Source organism: Balaenoptera physalus, assembly GCF_965194825.1.
Source record: "Balaenoptera physalus genome assembly, chromosome: 20".
NCBI lineage: Eukaryota > Metazoa > Chordata > Mammalia > Artiodactyla > Balaenopteridae > Balaenoptera > Balaenoptera physalus.
Window position 1 is genome coordinate 46,228,907 of NC_138901.1, and position 23,936 is coordinate 46,252,842.

At 41.0% G+C, this 23,936-nt stretch overlaps 1 protein-coding gene across 8 annotated transcripts in view; it reads left to right on the plus strand.

Moving 5' to 3' along the window:
* MYO1D (myosin ID) overlaps nucleotides 1-23,936 on the plus strand; it is a 351,112-nt gene that overhangs the window by 43,126 nt on the left and 284,050 nt on the right. The window lies entirely within an intron of this gene.

Genomic DNA, 23,936 nt, shown 5'->3' on the forward strand with positions numbered 1-23,936 from the left:
GCTCTAACACAGAAAAAAAAAAAGCAAAAAGCAATTTCTTTTTTCTCCCAGTGAATATTATGTGCTTTGAAAAAATGTTACTCTCTTTCTCAGCAGAATTTGGAAGCATTTTCTGATTAACACTATCAAAATTGCTGCTTAGAACTGTGCCAAATTCTATTTTCTTTTTAATTTGTGACACTGTTTCTTCTCTCTGTATATTGATCACAAGTCAGTAATATATTTATTAAAACCTCGTCTTTCCCTGCCCTTTGCTCTCACATCAGTATCTTTTAAAACCTTTTTCTTTTGTTGTAGAAAATAGAAATTGAGTATTAGGAAAAAGAAAAAAAACCCTGTAATTCTTCCATTTAGTGATAACCAGTCTTAATATTTTGTGTTTATCTGCCCAGACTTTTTCTTGCATATAGATACAGATATACAGATAAGAGAAATGCCTATGTGATTTTTAAAAATAAAAATGGATTCCTACCATAAATAGGTATAAGACTGTATCTTTCATTTATTGCTTTTTAAAACTTTTTCCTTTGTCAATAGATAATGTCTCTTCAGCATTATCTTTATCAGCTTCATACTCTGTTTCAAAGCCTTGCCTCTGCCTACCCTGCTTTTAGTCATCCCCACTTTAATCCAATGATAGCAGTTCCTGGGGGTACTCGGCTGTTATGCATTTTTAGTATTATATTAAATGATAATTAAGTTGTGATAATGCCATTTTCATTGGATGGAGAATTTTGCTTTAATGATGAATATCTTGATTTAAATGTTACCATTTTCTTTATTTACCCCAGTTATTTAGAACACAGTTGAGGTCAGAGTAAAATATATTTCATGCAAGCTAAAATAGATACTGTAATCAATTCACTTCATTCCTAGGAGACCGTCCCAGGCCTTTATTTGGAGCCTTTTTTCTCTCTAACTTTACGTATGACTCTAGAGCTAAAAACCCTAGAAATCAGGGGCTTGAATTACCCGGAAAATTTGATGACATTGTAATTAAAGTAACTACACCTATTAAGTCATCTCTTTTATCCTTAGAAGAAATGTTTGTTTGATTGATGGTAAGGGGAATGCATAGACCTTTTGATGATGAGTCCTATGCTCACCTTTTCATTACCCCTTTGCAAATTCCCCAAGGCGGGTATTCCATCGTCTGTGTCTCTGTCTCTCTCTTCCTTTCCTCATTTGTTTAAAAAAAAAACAAAACATGAGATCATGTTCCTGCTCCTACCAAGTGATAGAATAAGGGTCCAACCTCAGGAATGATGGCAAAGCCCATGGTTTTAGGATTCATGCAGAGTGTAGGTATATGTATAATTCAAAGTGGAAAAAATAACTTTTGATTTGGGATAAACACAGTTTTACCATTCGTTTGAAAAATAGGTATGTCTGATGTTCTGATAAACACCAGCCCTCCCTCCCCCAAAAAAGGGCATAAAAGTGCCCCAAGAAGACCTTTCTCAAAGATGCCCTTGAGAGATCCAGTTTCCCTGTTGAGTGTCTGCCTGGCCCCTCCCTGTGAGTCAACTCTCTTTTGCTACTATTTCAAGATCTCATCTTAAAAGTAAATGTTTTGTAGTTTATTTTGGCATCCACCAGAGCATATTTTCCTTCTATCATTTCCATTTTTACTCCTGCTTTACTGTGTCCTGCCTGTGTGGAACTGAGGCTGCACAGCTCAGGAAGCCCTGAGCCTTGGAGTCAGTCCTGGCCTTGCCTCCCACCTCCGTTATTTACTATGAGAGTGTGGCTTCAAGCAAGTCTACCCAACTTGCATGCGCCTCAGTTTTCACGGCAGTCAAATTGGAATATAATAATGTGGAATCAATAGAACGCGTAATACAGGATACAACCTCAGAGAGTCGCTGTGACCTTCAAATGAGAAAAATGCATAGAAGGTAGCAACTTGCCTCTCAGCACAAAGCAAGGACTCAAAACTTAGCTCTTATACCCCTTGTACTCCTTTAAGTAATATGAAGTCACCGATCTTGCTCAGTGGCTTACACTGCCCATTCCCCCGTCCCCCTGCCTCCACCCCCATCCTGCCCTTGAATACAGAATTAAAGAGAACACTGGAATGTGGCATACCACTGCCAAGGGTCTACTCATGCTCTGATGGACTCGTCCACATATGCACCTGTTTCCTGTCTTCTCATCTGAATAACACACAAGAATGAAAACAGTCTGATTTACTTACACAAAACAATTACCTCTTACCCAGAGCCTTTCTGGTAAATGACACCTGCCATTTGTATTACTGGCTTCCACGTCAGCCGGATCGCTGGAGGCCTGAACTTGAAGTGTTTTCCAGTGTGCATTTAGCCTCTCCCAAGTTCAGTGTTCTGTTCTTTGTCCAGTATTTAACAGTTAGTGATCGTGTGCTTTCGCCGGTGGTATGGTTCTAACTTGGTAAGAGTTATCTTTTTGATGCTTTACAGTGACATCCCTTTTTTCCCTTGTTGAAAATGTAGTTAATAAGTGAGGATAGGCATCATCTTTTACCTGCAAACCAGACTTCTGAAAATATTTTGCAGATAGTTGCTTAAGTGAGAGTTTCGTTTTAAGCTCACTTTTTCCTCATTGCCTTGGCATGAAAGACAATTCCTTGTGTACATAGTCACTAACTGTTTTGTGGGCTGTAGATTCTAGAGAGGATCTAGAATCTACTAAAGTTTAGTCTTTAAACTTAATGACGTTTTTTATTTTCTACTTTGTGTGTGTGTGTACACATTAGTTGACTAGATTGGAGGTTGGAAATATAGAGAAGTAAGGAAAAGCTTTTGTTTTTCAAAAACAATGAAATGCTTCCTACTCAATTTTTATTGTGGTAAAATAAACATAAAGTGTATCATCTTCACCCTTTTGAATGTACATTTCAGTGGCATTAAGTACATTCACATGATGTATAGCCCTCCCCACTATCCATCTCTGGACCTTTTTCATCACCCCAAACCGAAACTCTGTACCCATTCAACACTGACTCCCCTCAGCCCCAACTCATCCCACCCTACCCCCATCCCTGGTAACCACTCTACTTTCTGGCTCTAGGAACTTGACTATTCTAGGGACCTCATGTAAGTAGAATTTGACAGTATTTATCCTTTTGTGACTGGCTTATTTCACTCAGCATAATATTTTCAAGGTTCATCCATGTTATAGCATGTGTCAGAATTTCATTCCTTTTTATAATTAATTTATTATTATTATTTTATTTTTGGCTGCGTTGGGTCTTCGTTGCTGCACGCGGACTTTCTCTAGTTGCGGGCAAGCGGGGGCTACTCTTGGTTGTGGCGTGCGGGCTTCTCATTGCGGTGGCTTCTCTTGCTGTGGAGCACGGGCTCTAGGTGCGCCGGCTCAGTAGTTGTGGCTCGCGGGCTCTAGGGCGCAGGCTTAGTAGTTGTGGCGCACGGGCTTAGTTGCTCCGCGGCATGTGAGATCTTCCCGGACCAGGGCTCGAACCCGTGTCCTCTGCATTGCCAGGTGGATTCTTAACCACTGGACCACCAGGGAAGTCCCTCATTCCTTTTTAAGGTGGAATAATATTCTATTGTATATACACCACATTTTGTTTCTCCATTCGTTTGGGTTATTTCCACCTTTTGGCTGTTGTGAATAATGCTGCTGTGAACACTGGTGTGCAAATATCTGAGTTCCTGCTTTCAATTCTTTTGGGTGTGTACCTAGAGGTGGAATTGCTGGATCATATGGTAATTCTGTGTTTAATTGTTTGAGAAACCACCATACTGTCTTCCACAACTGGCTGTACCACTTTACATTCACATGGTTCCTAATAAAATTATATAGACTTAAAAAAAATTTTTTTAATAAATAATGTATACCTTTCCAACAATGGTCCTATCAGAATTGAGCAGGAAATCATGGAATGGCATGAGAAATGCATAACTAAATATTGCACTCTTTCATGTTTCTTCAAGATAATTTTATGTCCATCAAATTAGTTTACTGTTTGGTATGAGTTGTCTTCTGTTCAAATAGAAATTTTCTACTATCACAATAGTGTGGAAGATCTAGTGCCCACTGTGTTCTAACTCAGCCCAGGATTTTTGGTATCCTAGGTGGTATCACCTAGGTAGATTACATTGTGTCCAGTTTTATTAAATATCAAGTTTTGATAGATTTCAGATTTTAATAGTAGCAAAAAACAATTACTGAAGGGATGCACATTTTTCTACAGGTAACTTTTCAAGCCATAGATTTACTCATTTGCCACTAAATATTTAAGTTTCTATTCTTTCTAAGGTAATAAGATGGTGTCAAAGAAAAAACTATTCAACGGCACTTGTTAAAGCTCAGTAAGGAAGACTTTATGCAAGTGGGCTGCACACTATCTCATAGGGACCACCCCTTCAGTGGGATTTTATGGTGGGTGGAGAGATTGGGCTCAACCCTAAAAACAGCATGGGAATGTAGGAATTTTTAGCCAAGGAGCAGGGTGGATGTCAGTGGATGGAAAATTACTAAGAGGAAACATTAGGAGTAAGGGGGGTTCTGGCTAAACCGACGTAACAGAATTCTTGCTGGAAACAGGCCAGGGTGATCAGACATCAGTGAGGGGGCTGGCGGGGCATGGAGGGTGAGGAACCTTATCAGATATGGAGAGTGATCAGATATTGAGTGTGGGGCGTTCTGGTTAAACTGACTTAGAAGGGTTCTTGCTAAAACTAGATTTTGCACAGATGCTGCCTAGGAAAGGCTTCAGGAGCCTGATTAGTTTGGTCAAGCAGGGAATCTTCGCCATTGGCTATTGTAACTGAAGTATCCCTAAACATTTTTCCACATATGTCTAAAAGCATTTATGTCAACCAACTTTTATTGACTTGCTGTGTGCCAGGCTCTGGGCTCAATGGGTTGGGATGGGGATGCTGATTACAGACAAGCAAACAGCCAAGTCCTTATGGTAAGTTCTGTGAAAGGGGAGGTACAGAGTATTTGGGGAGTGGATGGGAGTAAGCAAGCTACCCAAAATTTGGACATGAGAGGAGAACGTATCACCAAGATCCCTAAAAGACCTCAAAATTCTTCAGGAAGTATATTCTCCCTTGAGTAGTCGACTCCCAGGATAAAGAAGTAATAAACATTTTCATAGCATTTTAACATCATCTCTTGTTTGTAAAATGAGTATTCTGTTAAGAAAGCAGCAATTATGCTCAGGCTATTAAAATACCAATAGAGTTTCAAAACTCTATGAATATGAGCATGTTACTGTACTTAAAGAAAATTCACCCTGAAATAAGGAATAACCTGCATTATAAAGTAGTGTATTATGGAAAAATTTCCCCTGGTTTTACTGAGATATAATTGACATATAACATTGTATTAGTTTGAAGTGTACAACATAATGATTTGATATATGGAATACTGTCAAATGATTACCACAATAAGTTTAGTTAACATCTGTTACCTCATGCAGTTAGTTTTTTTCCTCATGATGACAGCTTTTAAGATCTACTCTCTCAGCAACTTTCAAATATATAATACAGTATTGTTAACTATAGTCACTATGCTGTACATTACATCTTCAGAATGTATTTATCTTATAACTGGAAGTTTGTACCTTTTGACCATCTTCACCCACTTCTCCCACCACCTACCCCATGCCTCTGGCAGCTACTAATCTGTTTCCTGTTTCTATGAGTTTGGGATTTTTTTTTAGATTCCACATGTAAGTGGGGTCATATAATATTTGTCCTTTTCTGTCTGACTTATTTCACTTAGCACAGTGCCTTCAAGGTATGTGTGTGTATATATATATATATACACACATATACCTCACATACACACACATACACACATACCACATTTTCTTTATCCATTCATCCACTGATGGATACTTGGTTATTTTCATATCTTGGCTCTTATAAGTAATGATTCAATGAACACAGGGGTGCAGATAGCTCTTTAAGAAGGTGATTTTGTTTCCTTTGGAATTGCTGGATCATATGTTAGTTCTGTTTTTAATTTTTTGAGGCACCTCCATACTTTTTTCCATAGTGGCTGCACCAGTTTACATTCCCACCAACAGTGCACAAGGGCTTCCTTTTTCCACATCCTTGCCAACACTTATTACCTCTTGTCTTTTTGTTGATAGCCATTCTAACAGGTGTGAGGTGATAGCTCATTGTGGTTTTGATGTGCATTTCTCTTATGATTAGTGGTGTTGAGCACCTTTCCATGTACCTGTTAGCCATTTGTATGCCTTCTTGGGAAATAACTATTCAGTTTCCCAGCCCATTTTTAAGTTGGATTACTTGGCTCTTTGCTATGGAATTGAATGAGTTACTTATATATTTTGGATGTTAGCCCCTTATCAGACATATGACTTGCAAATATTTCCTCCTATTCCATACATTGCCTTTTCAGTCTGTTGATGGTTTTCTTTGCTGTGCAGAAGCTTTTTAGTTTGATGTAATCTCACTTATTTATTTTTGCTTTAGTTGTCTTTGCTTTTGGTGTCAAATCCAAAACAATCATTGCCAAGACCAGCGTCAAGGAGCTTACCCCCTGTGTTTTCTTCTAGGAGTTTTATGGTGTCAGATCTTACATTCGAGTTGATTTTTGTGTATGTTGTAAGGTGTAGGGGTCCACTTTCATTATTTTGCATGTGGCTGTCCAGTTTTCCCAATCACCATTTATTGAAGGGACTGTCCTTTGCTCATTATATATTTGGGGCTCTTTTGTTTTAAATTAATTGACCATATATGCATGGGTTTATTTCTGGGCTCTACATCCTGTTCCATTGATCTGTGTGTCTGTTTTTATGCCAACATCATACCATTTTGATTACTATAGCTTTGTAATATAGTAGTATTTTGTTAAGGAAGCAGCAATTAACTTCTGTCATGCTCAGGCAATTAAAAATATCAATAGAGTTTCAAAACTCTGTGAATATGAGTATGTTAGCTTAATTAAAATTCATCCTGAGATCAGAAATAAACTGTGTTAAGAGTAATGTAATATGGATATTTTTGTTTTAATAGTATTCAGTACTTCATTTGGGTGTGAAAATGTTCCACACAAAGCTAAATAAGCGCAACAAGTATTTCTAATGTCACAGTTTTCAAGTAAGCCACAGCTGAGATGTAACAAAGATATGCTGTTCTTTGGATAAACCTTCTCTTTGAATTAATTTGTTTTACATCTTAGTTACTTTTAATTTGGCTTACTTTTTTTATCCTTATTTTCTTTTTAATTATTAAAGGAAAACATCTTTCCAACAAGCCAAAGTAAATGAAGTAAAATGTGAAATTTCCCCCCTTCCTACTCCTCCCCCAATGCTACTCCCCCAGAGTAAACACTGGAAGTTTGGTGTATCTCTTTCCAGAGCGTGCAAACATTTGGACAACTAACTAGTTACATATATAAGAGGTAGGAGAGAGTAAGGAAGGAAGAAGAGAGGGAGAGAGATTGTGTGAGTGTGTTTGTGTGTGTGTGCACAGGCATGTATACACACATGTATAGTTTCAACTTAAAAAATAATATAATGTTGTATGGTATTAAATCTCCATAAGAACAAACAAAATTTTAACAGGGACCATGCCATAATAATGTTCTATAGTGTGGTTCTTTTTCCCTTTAATACAGTGTGTCCTTAACCTCTTTCGGTGTTAAGTGTATTGGATTCTGCCTCACTCTTTCCACTGGCCACATCATATGTCATTGTTTGGATGTAATCATTTTCCTAGTCATGATTGTTTGTGAAGTGTTGGCATTACAAGCATACTGCAGTGAGTACCCTTGTGTATGTATTTTTGCACACTTGGGCTAGTATTTCTATAGGATAGATGCCCAGAAATGTGATTGCTGAGCCCTTTGTATATGCACATATTCATCATTTAAAGCTCTTTGATGCAGTTTACCAAACTGCTCTTTCAAATACTTGAACCTGTTAACCAAAAACCTTATCCCTTTAACACTCGATTTTACAATTGTAAACAGCTTTTGCTAATCTAAGGTGAAAAATGCTATGTCATTATTTTATGGTACATTCCTGCATTGTTAGGTTGAGTATCTTTTCCTAGATGTATTAGCTATTTATATTCTCAAAGTGCCTATTTTTATTAGAGTATTTGTTGTATTCCTATTGATTTTAATAACTTTTTAAATATTATTCCTCTCTACTGCATAAGTTGGGAATATTTTTCATTTTGTTCTTTTAACTTTATGTGTAGTAACTCTTGACAAATAAAAGTTTTTAATATTTATATAGTCAAATCTATCAACTGTTTCCTTTATGGCTTCTGGGTTTGGTATCATAATAAAGACCCTTCCAAATCCAAGATTATGAAAATATTCATCTACTTCTATCTGTTCATTTATTACATTAAATTGTGAATGCATTTGCAATTTATTTTTGTGTAAGATACAAAAGATCTAATTTTATTTGTTTCAGCATAGAGGTTCACTGGTCCCAAAGCAATTTATTGAATAATTTTATCCTTTATTCATTATTTAGAAATACCACATTTTTCTTATGAATGGCGTCCCTTATATTCTGTTTCACTGAGCTACCTGTCTTGCTAGGAGGCAGTTTTGTGTAGTGAGCTAGGCCAGAGCACCAGCTCTGGAGGAAGAGGTCCTGGGTCAAACCTGAGCCATCACCTACTGGCTGTGTGACCGTAGACAACGATGCAATCTTCCTAAATCCCAGTTTTGTCATCTGGAAAATAGGGGTGGTATCCTGGCTACTCTGCAGGGTTGTGAGGATTAAATGAGATAATACATGTAAAGCACTTACAGCAGTGCTTTACACGTGCCACACTGGACAAATACCAATAGAGTATTGTCCATACCCAATACCATACCCTTTATGCTGTGTTTTCCTGTGTGAAAGGATACAGATCTCTTTATTGTTCTTTACTTTTCCAAAGTTGAACTTTAAAGCCAGCTTTTCAAGTTCCAAAATGAAAGTTCATTAAGATTTCAAGTGTGATTGCGTTAAGTTTGTAAATTCAATTTTGGGAGAATTGGGACCAGTTTTCAGAGTTGCTTTGTTCCAATGAGTCACTTGTGTTCAGCCTATAGTTTGCTTTTACTTTGTGATCATTCTGAGTCTTGCTTTAGATGATTTTATATGATCCTTTATTGATATGACAGGTATGTTTGGTCTTAGTTCTATCTTAATTTGTGTAATTTTTTTTTGTTTTTTTGTTTTTTTTTGCTTTTAATACTTCTTAAATAGTTTTTACCCCAGGTCCCATGTTTGCCTTGCTTTGTGTTGTGTGTTATTTTCCTTCTGACAATTTGTACATTTATAATTAGTTTTTAGTGGCCTTTTTTCCTGTAGTTATCTTTGTGACTACAACTTTACATTGCCCCTCTCCCGTTCATCACCCAATTGTTGATTAGTTATATTACAATTAGTCATTTTTCTAGTGATAATTCAGTTAGGATTGTGTTTGGTTTTTATGGAGTAGAACTCCCACATCAGTGGCCTCACCAAGTAGGGGTTTATTTTCCTCATAAAATGAACAGTGCAGAGGTCAGCGGTCAGGCTGGTTTCATAGCTACCCGGCGTCATCAGCATCCCTGGCTCTTTTTTTTTTTTTTTTAACATCTTTATTGGAGTATAACTGCTTTACAATGGTGTGTTAGTTTCTGCTTTATAACAAAGTGAATCAGTTATACATATACATATGTTCCCATATCTCTTCCCTCTTGCATCTCCCTCCCTCCCACCCTCCCTATCCCACCCCTCTAGGTGGTGACAAAGCACCGAGCTGATCTCCCTGTGCTATGCGGTTGCTTCCCACTAGCTAGCTATTTTATGTTTGGTAGTGTATATATGTCCATCCCTGGCTCTTGGTGCCCTCCCCCACGCTAGCCTCGGCTTTTGTGCCCATGCTTGCCTTAGAGTGGAATGCTGGTTGCTCCACCTTCAACCTCTCATCTGCATTCTAGATGGGAAGGAAAAAGAGGAAAAGGGAAAGGGGTGCCTGAACTGGAGAGGCAGAACTTTCCTAGAAACCCTCCACTGTGTCTCATTGACCAGAACTACGTTGCACCGTCATCCCCTGGCTGTCATCCTGGCCGGGAGGGTGAGTGTGGTTAACGGGGCCCGATGCCTCCCTGAACCAAATCGTGGTTCTGTTGGTCAGGAAGGAAGGTGACAAGACATCGAATAGGCAGTTAGTTCTGTAGGACGCAGTATGCGTTCGCATCTTTAAATAGTAACCCGTATCCTCTCATAACTTAGCCTGTGAGCTGTGAACGGTACCTGCAGACGCCCGACGGGGAAGATGAAGTCAGAATATTTAAACGAACTTCTGCCTTTTTTCCTCTCCTGCATTTTGTTAATGATATTACTGTTCTTAATACACATTGTCACTTTTTTACCACATTTTCATGCTGTCCACTCATGAATCCAGCACTTGCCTCCCGCCCTTTTGCTTCCCCTCAGCCCTTGGTTGATGTGACTCCTCTCTAAGTGTCTTCAGAGTGGACTCTTGTGAGCATTTCCATTCCTGCACTTTTCCAAATCCCTGCGTGATGCCTTTATACTAAAGGGATGGTTTGGGTAATAAAATTCCCCTGTCGTACTTTCTTTTCTGTGTAATCATTGCTGTGCCGTTGTCTGAGGTTGAATATTACTGAAAGTCTGAGGCTTGCCTAATTTTTCTCTTGCGAGAGACCGTGGCCTGATTTTTTTTTCTTGTTTTAATGTCGATGGAATTATTTTGTTGCTCTTTTATCTTTGAAGCACAGTAACTTCACTCCAATATGTTCTGGTGTTCGTTCATCTCTATTAGTTTATCTTAGAACATATTTGGCCCTTCAGCGCTTTAAAACGACCTCTTGGATTTCTTGAATTATCCTTTGGAGCCTTTTCATTTCTTTGTTCTTCAGAGATACCAATGAGGGGAATGTTGATTCTCCACGGCCTCCCCCTATATCTATTATTTTCTCTCAAATCCTTTTGTTTTCCATTGCGTTTTCTCACTTTTCTCAAGCTTGTCTTCCTTAGCCTCAGATGCCTTTTCAGCAGGGTCTTTGCTCCTTTTCGTTGCTTCCAACGTGGCCTTTTTTATGAGATGACTTTTACTCTTCCTTTCCTTTCTGAGCGCCACTAGCTCATTTTTTTCCACCTTTAGTTGTTGTATCATTTCTTTTCTCTTTTGAGCTGTTTTAAGCTCTTGTTTCATAAAGCCTTAAAGATTACCTGTAACAAACTACCACAAACTAGTGGTAAACAACAAAGGTTTATTATAGTTCTGGATGTCAGGAGTCTGATGTGGGTGTCACTGGGCTGCAATCAAGGTGTCGGCAGGTCTGGTTCCTCTCCGGAGGTTCTGGAGGAGAATCCCCGTTTTCTCACCTTTTTCGGCTCCTAGAGACCGAAGATACTCCGCGCCTCGGGTCCTCTCTCTCCACCTTCAAAGTCGGCAAAGCCCTTCCCACATCGAATAGCACTGCCCTTCTGACCTTCCGTTAGTCACATCTCCCTCTAACTCTGACTTTTGTGCCTCCCTATCATTTTTTTTTTAAACGCTAACCTAATAGGATACCCCTATTTTAACTCTCCATTTCCTTGCTATTACTCTTTTTTTTTTAATTTATTTATTTTATTTACATTTATTTTTGGCTGCATTGGGTCTTCGTTGCTGCTCGCGGGCCTTCTCTAGTTGCGGCGAGCGGGGGCTACTCTTCTTGCGGTGCGAGGGCTTCTCATTCCAGTGGCTTCTCTTGTTGCCGAGCTCTGGCTCTAGAGCGCAGGCTCAGTAGTTGTGGCTCACGGGCTTAGTTGCTCCGTGGCATGTGGGATCCTCCTGGACCAGGGATCAAACCCGTGTCCTGTGCATTGGCAGGCGGATTCTTAACCACTGTGCCACCAGGGAAGCCCTCCCTGTCATTTTTAAGGACCCTGGTGATTCCATGGGCCCCATCCAGGTAATCTGTGATCATCTCCCTATTTTAAAGTTAGCTGATTAGCAACCTTCATTCCCCTTTGCCATGTAAGGTGACAGATTCACAGGGGTTAGGACCTGGACATCTTTGGGGGTAAGGGTGAGGCATAGTTCTGCCTACCAGAAAGATCATGTTAAAAGTAATGTCTTTGCTCACAGACATAGAGATCAGACTTGGGTTGCCAAGGGGTGGGGGGAGGGAAGGGAGAGGGATGGAGTGGAAATTGGGGGTTGGTAGGTGCAAACTATTACATGTAGAATGCATAAACAACAAGGTCCTACTGTATAGCACAGGGAACTATATCCAATCTCCTGGGATAAACCATAATGGAAAAGAAAATTTAAAACAGAATGCCTATATGTGTAAAACTGAGTCACTTTTCTGTACAGCAGAGATTGGTACAACATTGTAAATCAACTATACTTCAGTTAAAAAGTAAAAAATAAGTAAAAGTAATATCTTTGGCCATGATTTTTTACCTGGTCTTGCAAAATTATGGTATATATTCTTTTTTCATTTCCCACATACGTATTCCTTTTCCCTTTCTCCCTCCCTCCCTCCTTCTCCCTCTTCCCTCCCTGCACTCCCCCTTTCCTCCCTCCCCCCCACTATTTTTTAGAAGTACTTCTGTGTTTGTCCTTAAATAAGAGGAGTTTTTCCTTGACCCAGGCTGTTCGTGTGAGCCACGGGTTGGAGAATAAGCTACCATAGCTAGTACTTTGAATTTAGATCTGTCCATGGAAATTCAGTTCTAAGGCAGGACCTGATTTTCCTGGATCCATAGGGAAGCCCCCTCTTAATCAGGGGTGTGTATTTGTTCGTGTGTATGTACGTGTGGCGGGGGAGGTGAATTAGTTTTATTTCTCTTCAGCTGACAGGCTCCTGGCCCCCCTTATTTCTCTACCACAGTATTACTCTTACCTGACTTGTAATTCTTAAAGATAAGTTTCAGTTAGTTAGTTGATTTTGAAATATTCCTAGAAGACAGACAATGAAAGGGATGGTTATACTAGATGTATGAATTAATTAAGTATGCCTGCCTCCCACCTACACCCTTTTTAAGAGTAACCACTCTCTACAGCCTGGCCGAGCAGAGGCTGTGTTTTGAGCCGTCGGATCCCCCTGCTTCCCTCCACCCTCACCCTGCTGCAGCTGGGATAGGACTTGATCCAAAGATGGCCAACCTGTGGTCTTACCAGCAACCCGTGGCTTGATTCAGAGAGTGTAACTCAACCCGTTTTAAGCACTACGTATATTATCTAGGCTCAAATTCAAGCTCAGCCAGTTACTAGTCGGGTAACCCTGAGCACCTCCCTCAGGGTTCACTATGCCCCGGTTTCCTTTCTGTAAAATATTAGATCCTATATAATGTTTTGAGAATTAAAAATAGTTAATTCACTTAAAGTTCATACAGCAGGGTCTGGCTCATACTCAAAGCTGCATAAATGGTGGCCATTCTTATTATTCTACTAGGAATTTGGAATTAGGAAACTGAATGACTTTGAGAGTCACCAGTAGAAACGAAAGCTGGCATGTCAGGGGACAGAGCAGAGTGCCTCCCTCCTTTTACGGAGTCATTGCCTTCTTGAGGCATCTGATGAAAACACGGGCAGTTCCCTGCAGAAGGGGACACATGCATACGTGAATGTACACAAAGTCAAGGTGGAAAGCGCCTCATCTAGAGAAGGAAGGGAAGGGCTCTGGCAAGTCAAAGCCACGTGCAGGTCAGATTCATGAAGGAACAGAAACACATCAAAGCAAGGGAGCTGTTTCATAAAGGGCGGAGGTGGACTGAGTAAGCAGAGAGAAACAGGAGCCGGGAGACACCCCTCAGTTTCCGGTCCCTCGATTTCTCCCCCAGGCTTCCCCTGCGACCCCTGCCCTTCTCCTCACTGACCTGGACATAAACACGCTGGCCCGCTCTCACATCTTGCGACCAAATTAGCCAGACAAAAGCAGTGATGACGCTGACCTGTACATGATGAAGAATTACTGCCGTGTCATCTCAGATTGCTTGTAGCCAACATTATGAAGTTTTCCTGTGGTGTGATTCTATCAACAGCCAGTGCTCTCTGAATAAAGTGAATAACCAGCTGCCGCAACTTTTCAACGACTGCTGACTTCCTTTTTTGTAGGTTGAACACGTTCCAGGAGTATCCTATTTTGTAATATTCCAGTTTAAGGAAAAAGCAAGGAAGAGGGTGACATCAACCTCTTCAGTGGAATTCTTTTTTTTTTATTTTGGTTAATCTTCACAAGTGTTTGAACTGAAAATGGGGCCGAACTTCGTAAGATTTTTAGAGCTGGAAAGGATTTTAAAGATTTTTCTAGTCTCGCTACTTTTCGAACTAAAGGAAACTGGACCCAGTATCACATTGCACGCCCCGCCTCATCTAGTACTCACAACACCCGTGTGTGGTACAGTACCCTCCCTTTACAGATGAGGACACAGGCTTGGAGAGATGAACTCCTTACCCAAGATCAAAGATACAACAAGTGGTGGAAGTAGGATTTGAACCCAGGTCTTTCTGACTACAAAGCATGTTAGAAATGCCTCTGTGGGCTCTAAAGCTCAGGCTAGAGAAGAGCAAGGCTTTTATTTTACATTTCCTTCCCTCTACATGGTCTTTCTTTCAACGTCTCTTCCAGAAAAGAAGGCCAGAAATGTACAATCCCCGCTTTTTAACCCATGAGCTAGAAGGGTCTTGAACATAGCCATCGACCACCTGCCTCCAAAGCAGTGAAGTATCCACCAATTAGAAATCTTCCTACTGAGCTGGAACTGCTGTTGGAGATCTATCCAACCTTCCTTCCATATAGAGGCCCTCATGTGGAACCACAGCCAGGCGGCGCTAGGGGCGAAGGTCAGAGACTGCTGGGGCCTCAGTGTCCAGTTTGAGCATGACCTGAATCGTATTTGATGACAGATTACTTGCAGGAGGCAGGAGTGGTTAAGAGCTCTGGCTCTAAAAGTAGGCTGCTTCCGTGAATCCCAGCTCTTCTGTTTGATGCTTGTGTGACCTTGAACCAGAATCTACTGCTTCTCAAAGTCGTGGTTTCTTTATCCATAACAGAAGGGCTATGTGATACATTGGATTGTTGCGAGGATGAAATGCAATCATGTATATAAACCACTTCACACAGGGCCTGGCATAGTCATGCTCAACAGATGTTGGCCATTATTATACTCTTCAAAAACAGTGTGCAGAAACAGCAAGGAAGAGGTGACATCAGTCTCTCACTAGAATCCTCTTTCATTTTGGTTAATTTTTAAAAGTTTTTGAACTTAAAACAAGTAACTTTATAGGCTTTCATAGCTGGGAAGGATTACTTTCCTTGAAAGTGGTTACTTGAAAATGGCAACTCCAGTGTTGAGCTGACAAGACCAATTTTTAAAACTGCAGTCACATTATAAGTGTAAAGTATTCATTTCAAAATGCAGAAGATGTACATACGTTTTATGACTATAATGAAGAGAGGTAGAAATATGTTCTTGCTCCGAGTTTTTTTGTTGCTAAACCATTAAATAATATGGCTGTGGTTTTCCTGGTCCTCAGCAGAATAAGGAAGCTTTAGTGCCCATATCTTTTTGGACTGAAAAAATTTTATAGAATTTTTAATGCATTCTTATAACATTACTATGAAGTGGCTAGCAGGTGAATACTATTTTTATTTTATTTATAACAATATACCAATATTCGATTTTAAACAATAACTCAAAATTCTCTTCTGGTTCGCTACCCAGATGAATAATTTTTAAATATTTTTTGTTCTCATAGACTACATGATTTGTGTTGGGCCACAGTGATTTTTCTAGCTTCCTAGACATTTCAATGTACAGTGGAAGTTTTGGTTTGCACAGTGTACTACCAATTAATGTATAACTTGTGCCAGTGTACAATGTATTATCGTGCAATGTACTTATTGTACAAACTTACAAAATACAATAATGTGGGAACTTCTCTGGTGGCGCAGTGGATAAGAATCCGCCTGCCAGTGCAGGGGACACGGGTTCGATCCCTGGTCTGGGAAGATCCCACATGCCGCGGAGCAAATAAGCCCGTGCGCCACACCTACTGAGCCTGCGCTCTGGAGCCCGTGAGCCACAACTACTGAGCCCACGCACCTAGAACCCGTGCTCCGCAACAAGAGAGGCCACCACAGTGAGAAGCCTGCGCACTGCAACAAAGAGTAGCCCCCGCTCGCCGCAACTAGAGAAAGCCTGTGTGCAGCAATGAAGACCCAACGTAGCCAAAAATAAATAAAATTAAATCTTTTAAAAAAATACAATAATGTACAATTTACCATTAGGTGATTTTCTGGGGCAGAGTTACACACAAATTTGAGAGGCTGACATTTGACAGGTACAAAAACCACATGCATTTAGAATCATAATAAGTTGACCTGGAAGGGAATTTAGAAATGATTCCAGACTAGTACCTCATTAAATAGAAAATTGAGGCACAGATAGTCACTTGTCTAAGTTACATAGATGAGTTGTGATCGTTTTTCCTTTCCAAAAATTTTTGTGCTGTGGCTTCTATTACCATTTGTCTTCCCCCTTTTTGTTAAAAATATTAATTAAAAAAATTATTTTAAAAATCTCCAAACAAGGGCTTCCCTGGTGGCGCAGTGGTTGAGAATCTGCCTGCCAATGCAGGGGACGCAGGTTTGGGCCCTGGTCTGGGAAGATCCCACATGCCGCGGAGCAACTAGGCCCGTGAGCCACAACTACTGAGCCTGCGCGTCTGGAGCCTGTGCTCCGCAACAAGAGAGGCCGCAATAGTGAGAGGCCCGCGCACCACGATGAAGAGTGGCCCCCACTCGCCGCAACTGGAGAAAGCCCTCGCACAGAAACGAAGACCCAACACAGCCAAAAATAAACAAATTAATTTTTTTTAAAAATCCCCAAACAAGATAGTATTGTATTTGAAGAAGAAAGGCTGAATCCTCTTTTTATGATCAAGATGGATTAGGGTTTTGATAGTGCATTTTCCGGGAGTTTTCTATAGTGTCTGCAGTTAAGAGCGTCCATCTATTAGATTTAGACCACTTTTTAAACATAAAACAATATCTAAAGCAGAACTAACTCATGGTCCACTAATTGCAAATAAATAGTATAAGTATTTTCAAAGAAAAAAATGCATTCAAGAGTTTTCCTCTCCTCTAGTATTTGAAGATACTGTTAAAGAATTGCTGTCTATTGCAAACTGGGCTGGTTAGGATCACACCGCATTGTTTAAAATTCAGTTGTAATAGTGCTCCAGCAATCAAATGGGGAGAAAGCAAAAGAAGTATTAAAATGATTTCAGAGCTCAAGACCAGAAGTAATAATATCGGGCTAGGTTTCCAGTCTTTCCTACCACAGCCTGTCCTGCTCCCTTGGTCTGGAACATTCTTTTTTTTTTTGTCTGTTTGTGTTTTTGTTTTGGCCTGCGCAGCTTGCAGGTTCTTAGTTCCCCGATCAGGGATCGAACCCGAGCCCTTGGCAGGGAAAGCGCGGAGTCCTAACCACTGAACCTCCAGGGAACTCCCTGGTCTGGAACATTCTTAACCTTCTTCCGCACCTGTCTAACCCTTATTTATCCTTCATGGTCCTGCTTTCATCTCAGTGGAAACTTCCCTAAACCAGTGAGGTCTCAGGTTAAATACTATGTTAGCATTCTGCTGTCCTTCATATCTCTAATTTATCTGGATCGTAATAATAGGGTTATTGGTAGTTTTTTAAAAAACTGTGTTCCTCACTTGACTATAAGTTCTATCAGCTCAGGAACCAAATGTCTTTTTTACTGCTACACCCTTCATGAAGAGCATCATGCTAGATGCATAGACATCCTCCAGAAATATTTATTGACTGATGGATGAATGGATTCCTTGTTTAGGATGTTGTCGCAAAGAGACGTTGAGAGGACTCAGCTGGCTGCTTCACACAGGCCTTCAGGTCACGTTCATTGCTACTAGGTCACTGTGAGTAAAGGATTTGGTTAGGTTTGCAAGCCCAGAAATTTACTTTGATCATTTTGATTATCAGATTCATTTGTAAACAAACTTACAAGAAGCTAATTTGTGTGCCAGAATACAACTTTTCAATTTACAGTAGGAAATGTACCCAAGAACTGGGCCTTACAATCTGTGCAGGTGTGGCCGAGACACTAATCACTGGATAACCTTGTACTTTTTTTTTTTTTTAATATTTATTTGGCTGTGTGTGCCGGTCTTAGTTGCGGCATGCGGGACCTTCGTTGCCGTGTGCGAGATCTTTTAGTTGCGGCACGTGGGCTCCTTCATTGCAGCACGCATGCAGGATCTAGTTCCCTGACCAGGGATTGGACCCTTGCCCCCTGCATTGGGAGTGTGGAGTCTTAACCGCTGGACCATCAGTGAATAACTTTGTACTTCTCTACATTTCCCAGCCTGGCCTGCTGTTAGGTTGGGACTGCATAACTGGAACTGACCAGTGGATTCTGAGCCAAAGTGATAGATGTTACTCTGGGGCCCAGGTAGTTAGAGCTGATGTGCTTTCTTCATTTCTTTCTCCTCTGCCATGGCAGCTAAGCCATGTGTTCTAGTTGGCAAGTCTACAAGATGGAAGAGGACTGGCTAACCAGGATGGGACTCAAATGAGCAAGAAATAAACCTCAGTGTTAGTCACTGAGATTTCAGCAGTTTATGTGTTACCATAACATAGCCTAGTATTACCTTGATTAATAAATTAGAAACTTTCTCTTGGTTTATAAATTTCCATTCAGAGAAACAAATTATAAACATGAAGCTTGTTTCTTGGGAAAACCCTCCATATTTGGATCTTACCTGTTCCCTTGACCTTGAACTACCTCAAACGATAACTATGCTTTATATAAAAATGATGAGAATAAGAGCTAACGAATGAAAATGTAAAACATCTAAGTAATTCATAGCCAGTAACTGGGATTTTGTAGTACTTTAGAAGCCATGTTCATGATTCCTATTGAACCACAAGTTTGGCATGTTTCTTCCACAGTAATAATTTTGGTCTCTTCTTGGTAAATAAGAAAAAATCCAGGTTGAAATGAGCAACTGCTATATATCAAGATCTTAGAAATCATCTTTTTCCCTACATTCCTTCAGTTTTTGTATTCCACAATTCTTTTAGCAGCAGTTTATGCCATAATGTGGGTCTCTTACAGGGTAATATTTTTCATAAAGTATTTTTTTCAATACGATTGTATTTGAGTACTGGGATTCCAGTTCTCTTTGAGATACTGTTAGGCTTTGCCACTTTGCAAAGATGAATGAGTCAGATGTCTTGTCCTCAGAATTTTCCCATCTGTGACAGAGACTGCTAACTATTCACCAAAACTTGTTTCCTCTTCTTTATGGGCACACCCTCCCTTGCAATTCCGTGTCTCGTGTGACCAAGTTCTTGCCAGTGGAACTTCCGAGGTCCAGCCACTTCCAAGCCTAGCTTGTAAAAGCCTCCCGCATGTGATTCTTCATTCTCTGCCCACTTCCGCTTCGATGCTCACGGTGACCTGGAAGTCTTGAGCTGAAGATGGAAGAGTTTCTGTGAAACAATTCACTGTATGATTGCCAGGAGCAAAGGCCCACTCCCTCTCCCCAGAAGCATTTGTGTTGGACTAATGTGTGAATAACAAACTTCTCTTGTTAAGCCACTGGAAGTTTGGAATTTATTATTGCAACTAACATCACCCTAAGGCAGCATTTCATAGCCAACACAGCACTTTCAGAGTAAATATTGAACATTTCAAGAGTGATGAACTTATGTCTTAATTTGTAATGTAACTTAGAAGAAACAAAGGTTTCATTTTAAAATAATCTTCTAGTTCTCAGTCTTTCATTATTCCAAATGACTTGGCTCTTCCTAAAACAGCCAACTAGTGGCTACTCTGATTAAGTAGGCCCTTTGTTTATCCTCCTTCCTCTCACACCATTTTATAAGGTCACATTCTGTGTTTACAAATCCAGGGAGCATTTACTCTTACTTAAAAGTGCAGTAGAAAAAAGAGAAGGAATACATTTAAAATGTCAACACAAAAGTGTAATTTATGTGGCTGACGCAGACTCTGGCAGGTCACTTTTCTAAAACGTGTCACTGCCTTGAGAAATTTACCAACATGTAAAAGCTGCTCTGTGTTCAGCCTTCCACCTAATGCCCAAGCCGGAAATCTGGTTATTCTTGATTCGTCTCTCTTTTTAACCATCTCCACCCCCATCTAGTCAGTCACCAGATGGGGTCAGTTCAGTTTCCTAAGTGTCTTTTGAATCTGTCTCCCACTGTGTTCTAGTTTAGGTCTCTATTAAGGATCCCATGGATGCAGTTTCTCCTCACTGGCCTCCTAGTTGTCTCCTGTCTTAATACTTCCATGCCATAGCCAGAATTCGCTTTCTGAAATGCAAAACTCAACACCTATGCCTCTGTGTTGAAATCCTTCAGTGACTCTCCCTTTGGGGATAAAGCCTAAACTTAACGGGACTTGCAAGGCCCTGTGTCATCAGTGATTAGTTCTCCTATCTTCTCTCTCACTGTCTTTCCTTCCCTTTACCTGCACTATCTTTCATGTGCCCTGTGCTCCATCCTTACAGAACTTCTTTTCTTTAAACATACCTTCCTCTGTCTTAAGCTTCTCAGCCTTTGTTCCCGCTGTGACCTCTGTGTGGAGCACTGCTTTTCCACCACCCCATCTGTATCCCCTGATCATGCCTACCCATCCTTTAGTTCTCAACTTAGATGTTCCTTCTTGGATCACCTTCTCAGATCCTCAAGGTCTGGGTTAACTGCCCTTCATTTGTACTCCAATATCACCCTGCATTTTCTCTATCATGATAGCTCCTGTGCTGTATTTTCTACTTACTTGTTTGTATACCCTGCAAGGCTGTCCGGAGGATCTCAGGCCATGATTATATTGATGACCATTGTACATAAGCCCATAGCACACTGTGTAACACAATAAACACTTGGATAAATGAGTAATAGGAACCCAGTCTTTTTCAGATTTGTCCACAAAGCGATATTTGAGGATATAATAAAGGTGACTAAACTTAGTGCCAGAATATCTTTCCAAATATTGGGAAACCATTGGTGCTGAAGACCATTTATATGAGAAATGATTGCTTCTGGATACACTTTGAAGGTTGAACTAATAGGATTTGCGGATGGATTTGCTGACGGATGTAAAGGACTCTATGCTTATAAATTCTATTTGCTTGGTGAAATTGTTCATGAAAAGATGGTGTCACGATTATGGTTAAGGTAATTGTGAGGATTAAATGATATAAAGTTACTCCTAGCCTAGTGCTTGGCATTTGGGTAGGTATTCAGTAAATACTATTTTCCTATTTGTAAGTGACTTAGTATCTTGTTAAGACCAGAAAGTGAAATGCATTGTAGCTGCTCCTCATCCAAAGCGTGCATCGGGTGTCGTCGGCGTCCAGCCTCTGCCTGCACCTCTGCGCCCTCTCTCTTGTCCTGTACAGACTGTCCACAGGCTGTCTCGGGGCCAGAGCCTCGCCCCTGACCTGGGACTCTGGTTGTCTCCCCAGTTCCCTCACTTTCAGAGTTTGTGACTGTTACACCTCACTCTTTCCCTGCAGATGGAACTGCGCCTTTTAAAGTGTTATGCTTCGTCTTCACCTCTCTGATTACTGCTCATTACGACTCCACTCTTTTCCCTTCCTGTGATTTAAGCGTAGGTCGCGTGGCATAAAGAGCTGAGCGTTTACTCTGTCGTCAGCCAGCTGGGTTTGAACTGCGGCACTGATACCCACCACCTCTGTAACCTTTGGCAACTTACTAAACCTCTCTGGTCCTCATTTCTGCCATATGTAAAGTAGGGGTGGAAACTTCCATTGTTGCGAGTTGTGAGGATAAGAGAGAGATTCTTTTAATACATTTGGAATGGGGCCTAGCCCATAAGAAGCACTGAATAATTGTTAGCCGTCATTAGTCATAATCATACCTGGTGACTGCAGCTACTCTGATGTAACTGGAAATGTCACTTCTGTACTTGAATCTACTCTCCTCTCCTCTCCCCCATTCTCATCCTTTGATCTTGTTTCCACTTGGATGTCCCACAATAAACTCAAACTCAGTATTCATAGCTAAGCTTATCAAACTGTTATCTGTAGCAGGATGCTTTGGCTACAAGTCACAGAAAACCCAAATAAAAGTGGCTTATAAACAACAAGGGAAGTTATTTCTCTCCTGTAACCAGAAGTCTGGAGTTAGGATAGATCCAATTTGGGTAACCTAGTTGCTCAACCCTGTCCTCAGAGACCCAGGTCCTTTCCATTCCCTCAGCCATTTCACTGATCCTTTTCAGCCGGCTCCCCTCACCTCAAGATGAAAATCCAGGAACCATGTACAACATTCTAAAAGGATTTCTCCCTCATCTTCGCTCAGATGAAGGAGACTTTCCTAATCTGATCACTGACAGGGGGATTGGAATTCCCAGTTTCAGCTTGCTAACCAAGATCCGTTTTCCTGGAGCTGGGGAGAGGATTCCATTCCCTGAGCAGACTGAGGGGGTGTGTGGCGGGAATGGGGGTACGGGGGGTGGGACGCTGAACACCTGTACGGAATCAGGGCTCTGCTGGCAAAGAAAGAGGGTTGGGGGATGGATTTGGGTAGAGACCATACAGAGTCTGCTACCGTGTTCGAAATATGTCATACTTAGAGGGGGAAAAAATCTAAAACTGAAGAATTGGGAGTCACCATTGAAGTCAGGAAAACTAGGTAGTGGGTATTGTAGAAAATCAAGTCAGACCAAGGAGTGAGGCTGGAGCAGAGGGGATGGATTTGAGAGATGCGTCTGGCGTCCTCAGTGGCTGGCAGAGGGTAGGGAAGAAGGGCCTCATTTGCTTTCCAGTTTCTTTGTGGCTGAGTGGATAACCGTTCATGGAGATGTGGAAAAGAACAAGATTTGCAGGCTTCATTGATAGGAGTTTAAGTTCCAAACACATTGAGTCTGCGGTACCTGTGAGACATCCTGGTGGAAATATTCCACAGGCAGTTGGAAGAAATGTCTGAATTGGAAATATAGATTTCAAAATGCTGCTCTTTTGCCCCCCAAAGTTCTGCCTTTCCCCTTTCCTTCACTCTCGGAGCTGTTGCCCAGTATCAAGCCCTCCTCTTCTTCCTTGATTACCTGTCTTCTCCTAGGTGACAGCCTTCTCCCTCTCTTCTTAGGGAACCCATCCTCTTTTGGCGAAGCCATTGCTTCAACCACTATGTGCTCAGGTTTCTGTGTAAGGATGGAAGTCAAGTAACCATCCACCGTTAAGATTAATTCAGAATTTACAAAGCCAAGTGATTTAGTTGGCCCACTTTTTAAAAGGCCCATAAACATTATTAAATTCAAAAAAAAAAAAAAAACCAGCTCCCACACCAGAATACCTCTACACTCATGCCCAGGAAATTGTGATAAGTGGACAGAGTTGTTTAAAGGCATATTAAAAGTTACAATCTTACCTTAGGGATTCCCCCAAGTTACAACCATGAAAATAGTGTTCAAAGTATCCATTTTCAGTTTGCTCTTTAGACCTGAATTAGCAGGGAAAATCAGCACATTCTGACAGAGGACACCCAACCATCTGTACCTTTACTGAGTCTGTGACCCCTGACCTTCAGGGTTGCCCTTATCAACTCCTTGCCTGCTCCCTTCTGTTTCTCTTGCCAACAGCTCCCCAGCCTGCCCTTTCTCAGCCTCACATCTGGTGTCCCGGCACTCTCCTCTCCAGCTTCCTCACCCTTCACATGCGATCCATTGTCACGTTGGTCCCTGGCACTGGTCACTACTTTCAGTGTCCTACCACGTCTCTGGAGTGTTTGCAGACACCTTTCAGCCACATCAGTCTCCTTGCTGTTTCCCGGTCAGACCTCTCCACTCACCTGCACTGCTCTTGCTTCTTCCTGCCTGCCCTGTATTACCCTCATCCTTTACTTAGCCCATTTCCCTGGCCTTTAGGAGAGGAGAAGGGTTAAAGTAGTTTGGACCTGACATTGGGGCAGCTTGATC